General features: G+C 44.1%; 1 protein-coding gene across 2 annotated transcripts in view; it reads right to left on the reverse strand.

Moving 5' to 3' along the window:
- Positions 1-14,606, reverse strand: part of RNF144B (ring finger protein 144B) — a 149,850-nt gene that overhangs the window by 113,606 nt on the left and 21,638 nt on the right. Inside the window, exon 1 of one of the 2 annotated variants that reach the window (XM_062185382.1) lies at positions 3,249-3,345. The exons of the other annotated variant lie outside the window; for it this stretch is intronic. The gene's annotated coding sequence lies outside the window, so the exon portion shown is untranslated. Of the gene's footprint in view, positions 1-3,248; positions 3,346-14,606 lie in introns of those variants that run through there. 2 annotated transcript variants of the gene reach the window in all.

The following is a 14,606-nucleotide window of genomic DNA, read 5'->3' on the forward strand; positions in this document are numbered from 1 at the left end:
GCTCATTCACCTCCCCACCTAAGGGTCAGAATACACAAAGTCAGATGGTAAAGACTTTGGAACAAGGCTCCCAGACTATCCTGCTGAGATTAGGGGCCCTTGTCAAATATCTGCCTTTCATACGACCTCCACAGGTGCACACACAAGCTGATGCTCTGCTCCTCAGTGGTGATGATGACAATCACCACTCCAAAATGTTACCTTCTGTTCGTGGAAGTGATCCAAAAGACCAAATATTTGAAAGTGGACAGTGTATGACATAGTGTTATTTAATCCTAAGGGAAGAAATTGCAATCTTTCAGCTTACAATCTTTACACATACTTCTACAGAACCTTGGACAACATACATACCTACATACTTACGGCTATCAGAATTGGAGAGAAATAAGGAAGCAGAAATCAGATACCCTCAGCCTGAAAAGAATGCTGTGAACATGGGTGCCCCAGCCCGGCTCATGCTGATTGTCGCAGTTCAACAGTTCAGATGCCCTGATGTGCTACATCAGCATACGGCTCTCACCAGCAAGCAAGGTGGCAAAAATACCCTCCCACTGAGCAGGAGGAGAAACTGTGCTACACCATACCCTGGATTAGACTATGCTGTACTGTACACTGCATTAAAAAGTCAAATAGATGGCAGGAGCCAGGTGCTTCTCCTGGTCTCCCATGGGGTGCAGGGCCCAAGCACTTGGGCCATCCTCCACTGCACTCCCTGGCCACAGCGCGGTGCGCCGGCCACAGCGCGCCTACCGCGGCGGCCATTGGAGGGTGAACCAACGGCAAAGGAAGACCTTTCTCTCTGTCTCTCTCTCTCACTGTCCACTCTGTCTGTCAAAAAAATAAATAAATAAATAAAATTTTAAAAAAAAAGTCAAATAGAGGAAGGAATCGCTAAGGAGCGAGCATTACTACTACATAGCCCTTGCCAGCAAGGTTCCGTCAAATGTATTGAGTACAATATGCTTGGTTTAGAATACGGAAATCTCAAAGAATTACATGTGAGGAAAAAATAGTTAATTATTATGTTAAACCCACTGACTAACTAATGACAAGGTCCACTTATCAAAATGGCAGTCGTCCTTTTCTCCCTATTCTTGCACTAATTGCTCCCCGAGCACTATAACCGATGTTATAATAGAGGAAGGACAGTTTTAATCTCTAAAAATCAATCAAAATCTACGTTAACACAGCAATGCTACCTCATCTGGATACTTCCACAAGCATCATCACATTTAGTACAATGATCCTTCAAGTTGTGGTTTCATCATTCCCACTTTATAGGGGAGAAAACTGAACCCTGAAATATGAACTGCTGTTCCTGGGGTTACTCAGATCGTCATTGGCACCATATGCACTTGAACCTAACAACCAAGTAGGGTGAGCTCTACAGCAACTTTTCCTGAAATAAAGTTACAGGTGAAATCAGACTCCTCTTTTTCTTATGCCAGAATCTCTTTTTCAGAAAGGGGACAAAAATAGGAGGTTCATGTAAAACTTTTTGTTCTATTTTTAAACATATTCTTAGGGCAAAACGCCAGGTGTTTTACCAAAACTAGACAATATTCTTATATTAGTAAAATCCCTATCTTGACCACGAAGAAGGATATAGAAACATACATTGATAAGAGAACCCAGCAGCTCTGAGTATGCTGAATTCTCAGCATTGACCTTCTGCACGAAGAATGGAGCAAGTTTCCTGCATGAGTGAACAGTCAAAGAGTATGACTCAAAGATTATTTCAGTACAAGATCCTGTGTCAACCTTGTTGTCCATCTGTTGAGAATCTAAAGTTGCCTGGTTCCAAGTCAGAAAGGGGGATGAAATCACTAGCTAACACCACATAAGCAGGACCTCACAAAGTCATGCTGCCATGATATAACCATAGAGGCTGGTTCACATCTTCCGGTTTCCTGGCTGGACTTCTGTGGCATGAGGTCTCATCTCAGGGAGGTGAGTCCAGGGATCTAGCTAAACAAATGAAGACTGCTGTAAAAGACACTCCTCACTTACTGAAGGCAAATTGAGGGGAAGAACAACTGAAAGACTTGCATACAGGAAAAAGTAGTTAATTATTATTTTAAACACATTGATGAACTAGTGACAAGCTCCATTTATCAAAAGTGGCAGCCAGCTGTTCTTTGCTCTCTATTCCTCTTCCCCAGCCTCGTCTGTCTTTCCTATGAGAACCACTAGAGACATAAAACTCATCACTCTCTACTCTTTCTTATCCTTCCTTTTGTAGCACCTACCACCCTTGCCTCTTTCAATACCCAGAGCCTATATTCATCACCCACTTACCTACCTCGTGGATTCTCCCTACTTCCATCAAAGTACAGAAAGTTGCAGTGCCAGGGTAATGGAGTTTTTGGGAAACTAATGAATTCAGGACTATCTACAAGAATTCAGACTCTAAGGATGAGGAAGATGTCAAGGTCGCAATTACCATTTCAGGTGCCATCTAGGCCAATGGTCATTTAGTTTGACTGGAAACCTATACTATTTGTTTCCATAGTAAAACAAATTCCAAGTTCTAAACAACTGACCTATGATCAAACTCTGGAACCTCCCAAAAATCATACAGCAAAAATGGTCCCCTATTGAGTTTCTTGTTTCTTACGGCTGCAGAAGAAACAGAAAGTACGCATGGACGTCAGTAACAGGGTACTGCACTACTTCAATTGAGATGGGACCTGGTGACCACCATTTGTTCCTAACAAGCCCTAAGGAATTATGCTTTCCAGTGTGCCCAATGAGGGTAACTGGAATCATCTCCGGATAAGTAGTGTCTATTGGGGAAAAGACTCCGGCTATTATCACAAAGAGGTACTAATGACAATAGGTTAGGCTAGGTTTTAGTCACTTAAAATAGGCAAAGGGAGTCCAGGGTGCTGTTGCTACTGAAAACCAAGGGAAAAGCTAAGCTCCAAAGGAGGTGGGTGACTGTTTCTGAACATCTGCATCTTCTGAGCATCTGCACTGGGAGGGTACTCCTGTGTGAATGTGGATGGAGACAACTAGGCTGAACAGAATGAGACCGCAGGAACAGTGGGAATGTGCATCAAATGAGGAAAATCATACACAATAACATTTTGGCCAAACCTGTTCTGGTCTTATTTCCTCTTCAAAGAAACATAAGCATGGGTCAAACCCAGAAGGAAACCCTTTGATTTTTCCCATGTAACAGTTAGAGTCCCCAGAGTAAGTTGCAGCCAACCCAGATCCATGAGAAAAGAGTCAAACATTCCTACCAGTAAATGATGTTGCCTTCAAATTCCATGGCAGCCATGTCTGATGATGCAATTCTATCTCCTTGGACAAAGCTGATTGGACCCAGGAAGGATGACAGTCTGAAGCAGAGCCAATCAGGTTTTCTCTACCTGGATTTAGGGAGATCTAAGTTCTGTGCTCAGTTGAAGCTCCAGCAGCCATGGTCCACCATCTACACAAGCAGCACAGAAAGCCAAGAGAACAGGAAGGCAGATAAGCAAGAGAGGAGGTAAGAGTCAGAGAAAGAGAATTATGACTTTCCAGTTCTCAGTTCCAGTTCCTTCTAGAAGTTGCCTAATTCCTATTTTTAGTTTCCTCAAGACACTCCTAATCCTTACAATAAAATGGTTTTTGTTAAAATTAGTTCAAACTTATTTGCTGCTTGAAACTAGAAACACCTTGATTAAACCACATTTCCAAGTAAATTAGGATTACTCTACAAAAGGAGTGCAGACTTTTGAATAGGCCAATGTCCAGTTCAAACCCTCACTCCCTCCCAGAGGCAGACTGATGGTCAGGCAGCACAAACTGGACATGGGCCAGACAAGAGACACAGGGCACCTGCCAGAATAAACAAGTTTCCCGAATGAGGGGCCCCTGGTCACAGGTTAGACAACTAGGCATCCGGCTGTCTGCCAAGTAAAAGTAACACATGAACAAGACAATGAAATAACCCACATCCAGCTCCCTTCATTCCCTGCTAGGACTGGGCTGACAGCTGCTCTGGTGCTGTACCTGGGTACTTGGGACCCTTAAACATACTGCTGTGAACATCTTCACAAAAGGGTTATGTACAGAAACCAGAACTCATGACTACATTAAGATGTTTATCTTAAGTTCTTCACACAATAACCCAACCCAAGTTTCCACACTGCGTTATCCCAGGACATGCAAAGTACAGCTCACTTTAAACTATTTGTATTGCAACATCACAAATTACTTCTGTATTTATGGGGAAAGTCCAAGGGAAGTCCCAGTACGGTTGCAGCCACAGGAATGAGTCCTTATCTATCCATCTTCCTCCTTCATGAGCTGCCATCCCATCCCTTATGAAAATCACAAGCCCATGTAAGAACCTGAAGAAACCACCAGCACTTGCTGCAGAAGCTTCACACATGCCCACAGCATGCACAGTCCTGCTGAAGTATCTATGAGTCCCCAAGGACTGAACAGTCTAATAAACCCCTTTACTTGGCATTTCTTCCCTTTCATTCTCTAAGGGTAAGAACGAACCCTTAAGTACGACGCCTACACAAGAGACAACCTGCATTAATACCTCTACCCCTACCCAGGCTAATACCTGTGTTGCTCTAACACAATGCAGCAGGTCCCCATTTGTCTGGGAGGGGGACTGGAATATTCCCAAGGTCATTCTTGCGTACTCTACTACAGCACTTACTCTGTTATGTTCTAATCGCTAGCTTACTTGCTTGTCTCCCAGTGACCTATGCAGCAAGGCTGAACATGTGTCTGTTCTTGCTTGGATTATGCTTCATACAGAAAGCATTGTATAAATGGTAAATAAATAAGTATATACTATTTTTATATAAAATATGATTTTATAACTATACAAAGAGAAGTTTATAAATATACAATTTTTTTCAAATAAAAAATTCAAGATATTGCATATGCAAAAAAAATGCATCCTGATTTGCTTCAGAGAGGCCCCCTAAAATGTAATGTAATCCACCACAACCCCAACAGGGCCAAAGGAAGTTTCTGCTTGGTCAATTATAAAAAATGACATTTCTGGCAATGGAACACTATAAAACACTTCCGTTCTCTTCAACTCTAAGATATTGTTAAAATATTTGCTGCCATGTACGTAGATGCACACACACATGAGCACACACATCTACACACCAAAAATCAATGCTAGATTTGCATGGGATTGTATTGAACTACAATCAGCCAAAATACATTCACTTGCTGCTCTTTATGTATGAGCGTGTTGGAAGAAGTGCTGGATATGAGAAGAATGAAGGTGCAGAGGTTCCTCGAGGCACAGATGCTACCCTCAGCAAGAGTTGGAACCAAGGGAAACCAAAATCAAACACACTTGAAACAAGTTAAGGATCACTACATAGACAAATCCTAGTCCTACCCCTGAATTATCACTGCCATAACTAATGCAAGGACAGTCTGGTCACCTCCTTCTCACCCAAATGGAGTACTTTATTTAATCACTCAATAAATAGTAAATAAATCCTTATAATGCACCAGGCACAGGGTTAGACACTGGGGATACAAAGGTAGACAAGAGGCAGAGCACCCAATCTCACAAATGATTGTTCTTCCTTTCTAGAAGGAATGAAGGGGTTTTTAAAATTGCTATTTATGTGAGAGGCAAAGAGACAGGCAGTGAGCTCCCATTCGCTGGTTCACTCAGCAAATGCCCCAAATTACCAGGGCTGGGCTGGGAAGCTAGGAGCCAGGAATTCAATCCAGCTCTCCCATGTGGGTGATAGGGACCCAATGACTTGTGCTATAACCTGCATTCACAGGAAGCTGGAATCAGGAGGTGGAGCCAGGAATCAAACCCAGGTACTTCGAAGTGGTATTTAGGTGTCTTAACAGTTAGGGCAAACACCTGCCCTCAGGAAAGACAATTTTTAAAAAGCATTAGTAACAAAGTGTGACAAATGCCATGGGAAGGGCTGCACATATGTGACAGGAGCACTTCACTGGAACTCAGACAAATCTAGAACAATCATTCCACAGCACGGGGGCCCAGGCCAGCAGCCCTGGCACTGCCCACCAGGTGATTCTGATTCACACCCCAGCCCAGGGAATGAAATCAGATCACTGAGTTGTTTTAAAACCTCCTCTGCTGACTGTAATGTGGAACCAAACATTTAGAACTCCCCACCCGCAAGGCGAGGAAGGCATCCCTCTGCAACTGATGGCTCAGCTCAGTCCTGCACGAACTGGAGTCAGAAAACACATAGGGAAAAAAAAAAAGAGTTGCTAGGCAGAGAAAACCTAAAGAGCAGAGGACAGAAAAGCACAATATGCTTTAGAAATCTACAGAATTCAACAGCCCTGCATTGGAGTGGGAAGGTTGAAGAAAACTGCTTTGAGATTAAGATGTAGAAGAAGGCCAGATGATAGAAATAGGGTTTGTAAACTTAAAGATTAAACTAAGGGTGAGCATTTGGTCTACCAGTTACACAGCCTACATCCCACGTCACAATACTTGGGTTTGATTCCTGGCGCTGGCTCTTGACTTCGGCTTCCTGATAACGTCCACTCTGTAAATCAGCAATGACGGGTCAAGTAACTGGGTCCCTGCCACCCACATGGGAGACCTGGATTGAGTTCCTGGCTCCTGGCTTGGCCCTGGCCCAGCCCCAGCCATCGCAGGCATTTGTGGAATGGATTAGAAGATGGGCACCCTTTCTCTCTCTCTTTGCCTTTAAATTTAAGGACCAAATAGAGCCTTTTTAAGCAACTTGGTGTTACCATATCTGTATGTTTTTAAGTAATTACCCCAGCTGCAGAGTTGAAATAGGTTGAAGGGAAGCAAAATGTCTTGCATGTGCTTCTAGGTGAGAGACTGTTTACAGCAGCACAGGAGAGAGACAATGCTGGTGGCAGCAACAGAGTTAGAGAGAAGTGAGCAGTTCCATACATTACCTAGGAGAGTTGCTAGGACTGCAGAATTCACTGGGTACTGGAAGTGAGCGTTCAGTGGCTCAACGTGGACTTCCAGGTTTCTGATAAAAGCAACTGGGTGTAAAGCTGCCACCTACAATGCCGGCATCCCATATGGGCACCAGTTCTAGTCCCAGCTGCTCCACTTCTGATCCAGCTTTCTGCTATGGCCTGGGATAGCAGTAGAAGATGGTCCAAGTCCTTGGGCCCTGTACCCACATGGGAGACCCGGAAGAAGCTCCTGGCTCCTGGCTTCAGACCGGCACAGCTCCGGCCGTTGCAGCCAGTTGGGGAGTGAACCAGCAGATGGAAGACCTCTCTCTCTCTCTCTCTCTCTAGAGAGGCCTCTCCTCTCTCTGTGTAACTGACTTTCAAATAAATAAATAAATCTTAAAAAAAAAAAAAAAAAAGAACGACCTTTGCCTGGTTCCTATGCCAAACCAATGAATTCAGAATCTTTGGAGGTGGAGTCCAAACAGTAGTAGTTTTAAATAGAGTCCCCAGATAATTTTAATATGTAGCCAAAGTTCATCAAGAATTGGGTTTGGCAGGGCCAGCGCCATGGTGCACTAGGTTAATCTCCACCTGCGGCACCGGCATCCCACATGGGTGCCGGTTCTAGTCCTGGTTACTCCTCTTCCAGTCCAGCTCTCTGCTGTGGCTTTGGAAGGCTGTGGAGGATGGCCCAAGTGCTTGGGCCCCTGTACCCTCATGGGAGACCAGGAAGAGGCACCTGGCTCCTGGCTTCGGATCAGCGTAGCTCCAGCCATTGCGGCCATTTGGGGAGTGAACCAGTGGAAGGAAGACCTTTCTCTCTGTCTCTCTCTCTCACTGTCTGTAACTCTACCTGTCAAATAAATAAATAAAAATCTTAAAAAAAAAAAAAAAAGAATTGGGTTTGGCTCAATATAAGAGGGATGAGGAGAAGTAGTAATGTCTTAAGATATGTTTTTTTCTTTCTAACATACCTTTCAAGTAAATCAATAAATATTTTTAAAAAGGCAACTGGGATCAGCATTGTGGTACAGCAGGTTAAGCCATCACTAATGATCCTGGTATCCCATATCAGAGTGCTAGTTCAAGTCCCAGCTTCTAGGTTTCCAATCCAACTTCCTGATAATGTGCCTGGGAAAGCAGAAGAAGATGGCCCAAGTACATGGGCTTTGGCCAGGACCCAACCCAATCCTGACCCAGACCCAACGGTTGTGGCAGTTTGGGGAGTGAACCAATGAATGGAAGATCTCTCTTTCCCTCCCTCTCTCTCTGTCACTCTGCCATTCAAATAAATAAGTGATTCTTTAAAAAAAGAAAAAAAATTAAAAAGGCAATGACTGGTCTCTTCCATAGAAGATGAAACCAGCAACATAGTGCAGGGTCTTACCATTCAAACTTTCTCTCTCTCCCCTGAATCAACCTCATTTTTGTATGGTGTCTCCAGTTGTTACTGGCCTTAGAAGTCAAGTGTATGACTTGAAACACGAAGTACTAAAACTCGACACCGTTACTTTCTCCACAGCTGAAAAAGTTGAAAGCACTGAGCCACAATCACCAGCAGGATCTGTTGTTTGTTAAGGTCACAACAAACTCAGCTGGTTTCAAAGATTGGGCTCTGGTTCAAAGAATATGCATTTATACACAATATCCTTGCTCTGGGCAAGGTCCATATCAAGCCTGCAGGTCTTTTGTAACACAACCTTAAGCTAAGAATAGAGACAGAGATTTTTCTACACCAAGCTGAGTGGCAGGATACAGAAAAGTAGTCACCCTTGCAGTATAAATCTCCTGATCTTACATAAACTTGACTCCAAGATCATTCTTATGGAGTCTGTGTGCCGTCAAGCAGCTAAAGGTAATTTTTTATAATAGACAAAGTCACCTTGCACAGAGTACAAGTTACTACACACTTCCTATGTGATTCCCCATACATCCATTATGCTCTGTGTCCTAAAACTCCTCTCCCTTCCTCCATATGCATTTGGGCAGCGGTCTCATCCTGCCCGAAGCTGAGGCTCCCCAGTCATAGTAGTCCCTCTGCAAAGAGGTTGATTCCCAAACCCCTTCCCCATTGACTGTGTCTTGGGCTCTCCCAGAGGAAGTACAGTCTTGCCCCACGTGGGGTCAGGTCAGTAAGGTAAGTTAAAGAGCATAAACAATGATTGCACCTTTTTGTTAATGCGTGGGGAAAATGTGTCTGTATCTAGACTCTTGAAGGATTGTTATGGGCTAAATGGTGTTCCTCCAAAAGTCATGAGGTGAAGTCCCAACCGCCAGCACTTTAGAATGTGACTGTATTTGAAGATGCAGTCTTTGAAGAGATGGAGCAGAGGCATTTGGCATAACAGTTAGGATACTGCTCGGGATGCCCACACCTGGGCACTGAGTCCCAGTTCTTGCTCTTGATTCCAGCTTCCTGCTAATGCAGACCCTGGGAGGAAAGGCAGACATGGCTCAAGTAGTTGGGTCCCTGCCACCCACATGGGAGACCAAGACTGCATTCCGGGCTCCTGACTGCAGCCTGGCCCACCCCCAGTGTTGCAGGCATTTGAGGAGTGAACCAGTGGATGGGAGATCTCTCTTTCTCTCTCTTTCTGCCTTTCAAATATATTAAATAAACTTTTAAAAGAGGTAACTGGTTACAATGAGGCCATTATGGGTGGTCACTAACCCAATCTGAGTGGTGTCCTTATAAGCAAGGAACTTAGGACACACACATAAAGGGACAGGTTAAAGGGCTTTAACCCACTATGCCACAGCACCGGCCCTGAAACAGCACCAATTTTAAGATTGGTGGGAGACCTCCACTAAATCATTCCAGGTAAGCAATTATCTGCTTTACCTGCAGGTGGGTCTATACCCAGTCAGTGACAAAAGTCCTAGATTTCTAATGAGCACCAAAAAACAAACAATAAGGATACACCTATAATTTGAACAACAAAGTAAAGTAGTATTAGCTTCTGGAACAAAGCATAAAATAAATATTCATGCATCCACGCTGATACAAGATTGATTGAATGGTAGAGAATGGATCCATCAATCTCTCATGCAGAAAAATATCGAATAATTGGGGCCAGCGCTGTGGCATAACGGGTAAAGCTGCCACCTGCAGTGCCAGCATCCTATATGGGGCGACAGTTTGAGAGGCGGCTGCTCCACTTCTGATCCAGCTATCTGCTATGGCCTGGGAAAGCAGTAGAAGATGGCCCAAGTCCTTGGGCCCCTGCACCCATGTGGAGAGACCTGGAAGAAGCTCCTGGCTTCTAGCTTCAAGTTGATGCAGCTCTGGCTGTTGTGGTCAGTCGGGGAGTGAACCAGAGGATGGAAGACCTTTCTCTCTGCCTCTCCTCTCTTTGTAACTCTTTCAAGTAAATAAATAAATCTTAAAAATACCAAATAAGCCAGTGCCGCGGCTCAATAGGCTAATCCTCCACCTTGTGGCGCCTGCACACCGGGTTCTAGTCCCAGTCAGGGCCCCGGATTCTGTCCTGGTTGCCCCTCTTCCAGGCCAGCTCTCTGCTGTGGCCAGGGAGTGCAGTGGAGGATGGCCCAAGTGCTTGGGCCCTGCACCCGCATGGGAGACCAGGAGAAGCACCTGGCTCCTGCCTTCAGATCAGCGCGGTGCGCCGACTGCAGTGCGCCGGCCGCGGCAGCCATTGGAGGGTGAACCAACGGCAAAAAGGAAGACCTTTCTCTCTGTCTCTCTCTCTCTTACTGTCCACTCTGCCTGTCAAAAAAAAAAAATACCAAATAATTTATGTACAAAGACCTTTACCCTCAAGGAAGCAGAGACTAAGTCTCCACCCCTTGAGTGAGGATGACACAGAGTAACTTCCTTCTAATGACTACTGTAGGGAAGGGAGAAAGCGGAACATCAATGGAAAAAACCAACCAGCACCACCTCGGCCAGGCGACCAAGGCTGCTGTCTGCAGCAATGTCACGGTGACAATCTGCACCCCTGGACGGATGTGATGACAATGGCACTCTAACAACCCCAGCCTAGCCATGAGAAAACCATCAGACCTGTCCCAGGCCCCATTGAGGAGCAGTCCAAAAATACTCCTCAAACCTGCCCAGGTCATCAACAGCAAGGAAAGTCTAAGAAACATGGCCAAGAGCAGCCTTAGGAGACGTGATGACTAAATGGAATGCAGTGTTCTCGATGGAATCCTGGAACAGAAAAAGGGTATTAGGTTAAAAACTTAGGACGTCTAAATAAGGTAGGGACTTAGGTTAATTGAAAAGTGATAAAGGAGCACTCTCTTGGCCTCGACATGAAGACACCCACGGTCCACGTCAGAGTGCCTGCCTTTGATGGCCAGCTCTGGCTCCTGACTCCAGCTTCCTGCCAATGCAGACTCTGGAAGGCAGCTGTGATGGCTCAAGTACTTGGGTCCCTGCCACCCATTTGGGAGACCTGCATTGAGCTCTAACTTTGGCCCCAACTGTTTCTGGCGTTTGGGGTATAGACTAGAGGATGAGCTCTCGCTTTCTCTCTCTCTCCCTCCCTCCCTCCCCTTCTCAAAAAATAAAAAAATAATGACAAATATATCACTTGGGTGGGAGTTGTTCATGTGGGAGACTGTGCATGTATAGCAGCAGAGGGTATATGGGATATCTCTGAACTTCCTCTCAATTTTGCTATGAACCTGAAACTGCTATAAATAAGCAATCTTTAAAATGGAAGAAAGGCTAATAATAATTCATAAACAGATGTATCCCATAGAATTTTTTTTTAATCTCCTTTCTGTACCATCTGCAAAGACTCCAGAAACTGCTGAAATCCTGGCTGGCTGAAAAACAGCCTGGGCAAGCAGGGGAAGGGCTGGATGGGAGAGTTCATTGAGTCGACAGGCCAAAATGGAAATGAGCCCAGACAGTTATCTACAGCAGCTTAAAGAGAGCGTCAGTGCTGAAATTAAAGGGCACCACCGAACAAGAGAGGAGGCCAACCAGCCCTTCATTCAGTGACATCTTCTTGATGAATTCACCTCTGGGGCAGCTCTCACAGGCCCAGCAATTAACTTTATTAGTATCTTAAAGCTAATCAAACTCATGGATGCTGACTCATACCAACAGAAATTACTGCGTGTGATGCAGACACGCTATCAGGCAAACCCAACACACTGGGCTTGGTAGGATGGGGCCAGAGAGTCTGCAGCTCTAAAAAGCTCCCAGGTGATGCCAATGCTGCTGGTCCATGCACACATTTTCAATGGCAAAGGTGTGGGTAAGCTACATGAGGAAGTGTCAGAGCTCACTGGTGAGCTGAATATGAATTATATCACAGCAGAAGGTGACCAGGTAAGTGCTCAACACCATCAGGCTTTGGCTGCCTGATGCATTCACCTCTATTGTAGAAATCAATCCATTACCGGCACCAAGTGGTTTCAGACCCTTGGTTTAACAGCCTGGAGAACACAGCCACCCCATGCTGAGCCTCAACCTGCTCAACCAGTTAACTGAGTTCCAAAGCATATTTATCTGTTTCATCATCTGACCTGCTATATCCATGTGGCTGTGCAAAAACACAAAAAAGAACACCCATAAATTTCTGCCTGGGTAAATCAAAGGAGGTTAAAAATGGGACAATTATCCAGAAGCCCTAATCATCAATTACAGGAGAGCAAGTAACAAATTTACACATTATTTACAAATTACAAATAAACACATTTCTAACACACTCCTTTCAAGGAAAAGAAATAATGATTCATTGTCATTCATTCAGCTACTTTCTCACATGCCTACTAAGGGAAATCATCTTTGAGTAGGTAGCTCTTTAAATACAGCACGCAAGAGAACCACAGGGAAAGTCTGTTTGCAATGCAAATTCCAGGGCTTCAGTCCTCTCTCCTCACCTGACGCTACCTACCCAGTTGACCAGAGTCCAATTTGGCAGACTGGGGCTGGGACTTATAACACTGTATTTTTAACATGCATCCCAACTGCTTCAGAAAAAAGTGCTGACTTAAATCTGATTCTCTCTATTTTAGTGGTTTTTTAACCTTTGCTCACATTAGAAATATCTGAAAAGCTGCTTTTAAAAAAGAAAAAAAGGCTTCACGCCTACATGCTTAAAACATATGCCAAAACACAAAGGCAATCAAATCAGATTGTACATGTTTGCTCACACACCAAACCCCACAACAATCAAATCAGAACCCCCAGAGCATGAGACCCAACATCAGTGCATCTAAACCCTTCTCCAGTGATGGAGTGTTTAGTGTTTCTAGGTGGTACTATTTGTATGGGTTGTTAGACACCAGATTCCAAGGCCCCTCCCTGAAGATTCTGATTCAGTTGGTCTGGGGAGAGGCCTGGAGTCTATGTGTCTAACAAGTGCCCCAGGTGATTCTTAGGATGAGTTCGGGAAATACATCTGCCTTACTTAGCTGAGTCAGAAACTCCAATGCCCAACAAGGCTGCTCCAGTGGATTTCTGACCTCTATTTTGCAGCCACTGTTCCACATTCAGTTCCAATCTGACCTGGAGTTTTGCAAAGAAGCAGAGAAGGGACCTGCCTTACCTAATGCTGCCTAGTAATGAAAGCTCACTTTCAAGACTAATGTCACAGGGTATCTCTTCCAGACTTAAACACTGGGAGTCGTTAATACCTAGCACTTTACAGGGGATTCCAATTCAATCCCATCAAGGTGGCATGTACCAATGCCATCTCACTAGTCCAAGTGATCAATTTCAGTTCACGATTGACCATAATGATAGGTCTAAGAGTCAAAGAGATCACATAAACAAGACTAGTGTCTGCTAATACTGATAGAATTAAAAAGGGAGAGAACAATCCAACATGGGATGCGGGATACACAGCAGACTCATAGAATGGCAGATGTCCTAAACAGTACTCTGGCCTCAGAATCAGCCCTTAAGGCATTCGAATCTGGCTGAAGAGTCCATGAGAGTATTTTAGGCATGGAAAGCCAAGACACTGGCAAAAAAAAAAAAAAAACTAAATGAAAGATCTCTGTGAATGAGATCCCAGTGGAAAGAATGGGCCATCAAAGGAGGTACCTTTCTCTGAAGGGAGGAGAGAACTTCCACTTTTTCTAGGACCTTGTCTAAAAAAGATTAGAGTCAGTGAACTCAAAATATTTCCATAGCCTTGGCAGCTCATGACAAGAGCCTAGGGTGATTACTGACGCCATAAACAAGAGTGTCGATTTGTTAAATCAACAACAGGAGTCATTATGCATTTATTCCTCAAGTAGGATCTCTGTCCTTAATGTGTTGTCCAATGTGAATTAATGCTATAACTAGTACTCAAACAGTACTTCACACTTTGTGTTCCTGTGTAGGTGCAAACTGTTGAAGTCTTTACTTAATATATACTAAATTGACCTTCTGTATATAAAGATAATTGAAAATGAATCTTCATGCGAATGGAATGGGAGAGGGAGCAGGAGATGGGAGGGTTGCAGGTGGGAGGGAGGTTATGGGGGGGAAAAGACACTGTAATCCATAAACTGTACTTTGGAAATTTATATTTACTAAATAAAAGTTAAAAAAATTTAAAATGAAACAAAACAAAAAAAAAAAAAATACCTAACACTTTATACCAGAAACATGGTCTACTAAGCACTTAACAGGTTAATTAATTTAATGTTCACAACAATGTTATGAACCGAACTATAATTATTGCTGTCTCTATAGATAAGGAAACTGAGGGACAGAGATG

This window comes from Lepus europaeus, chromosome 3 (assembly GCF_033115175.1).
Source record: "Lepus europaeus isolate LE1 chromosome 3, mLepTim1.pri, whole genome shotgun sequence".
Lineage (NCBI taxonomy): Eukaryota > Metazoa > Chordata > Mammalia > Lagomorpha > Leporidae > Lepus > Lepus europaeus.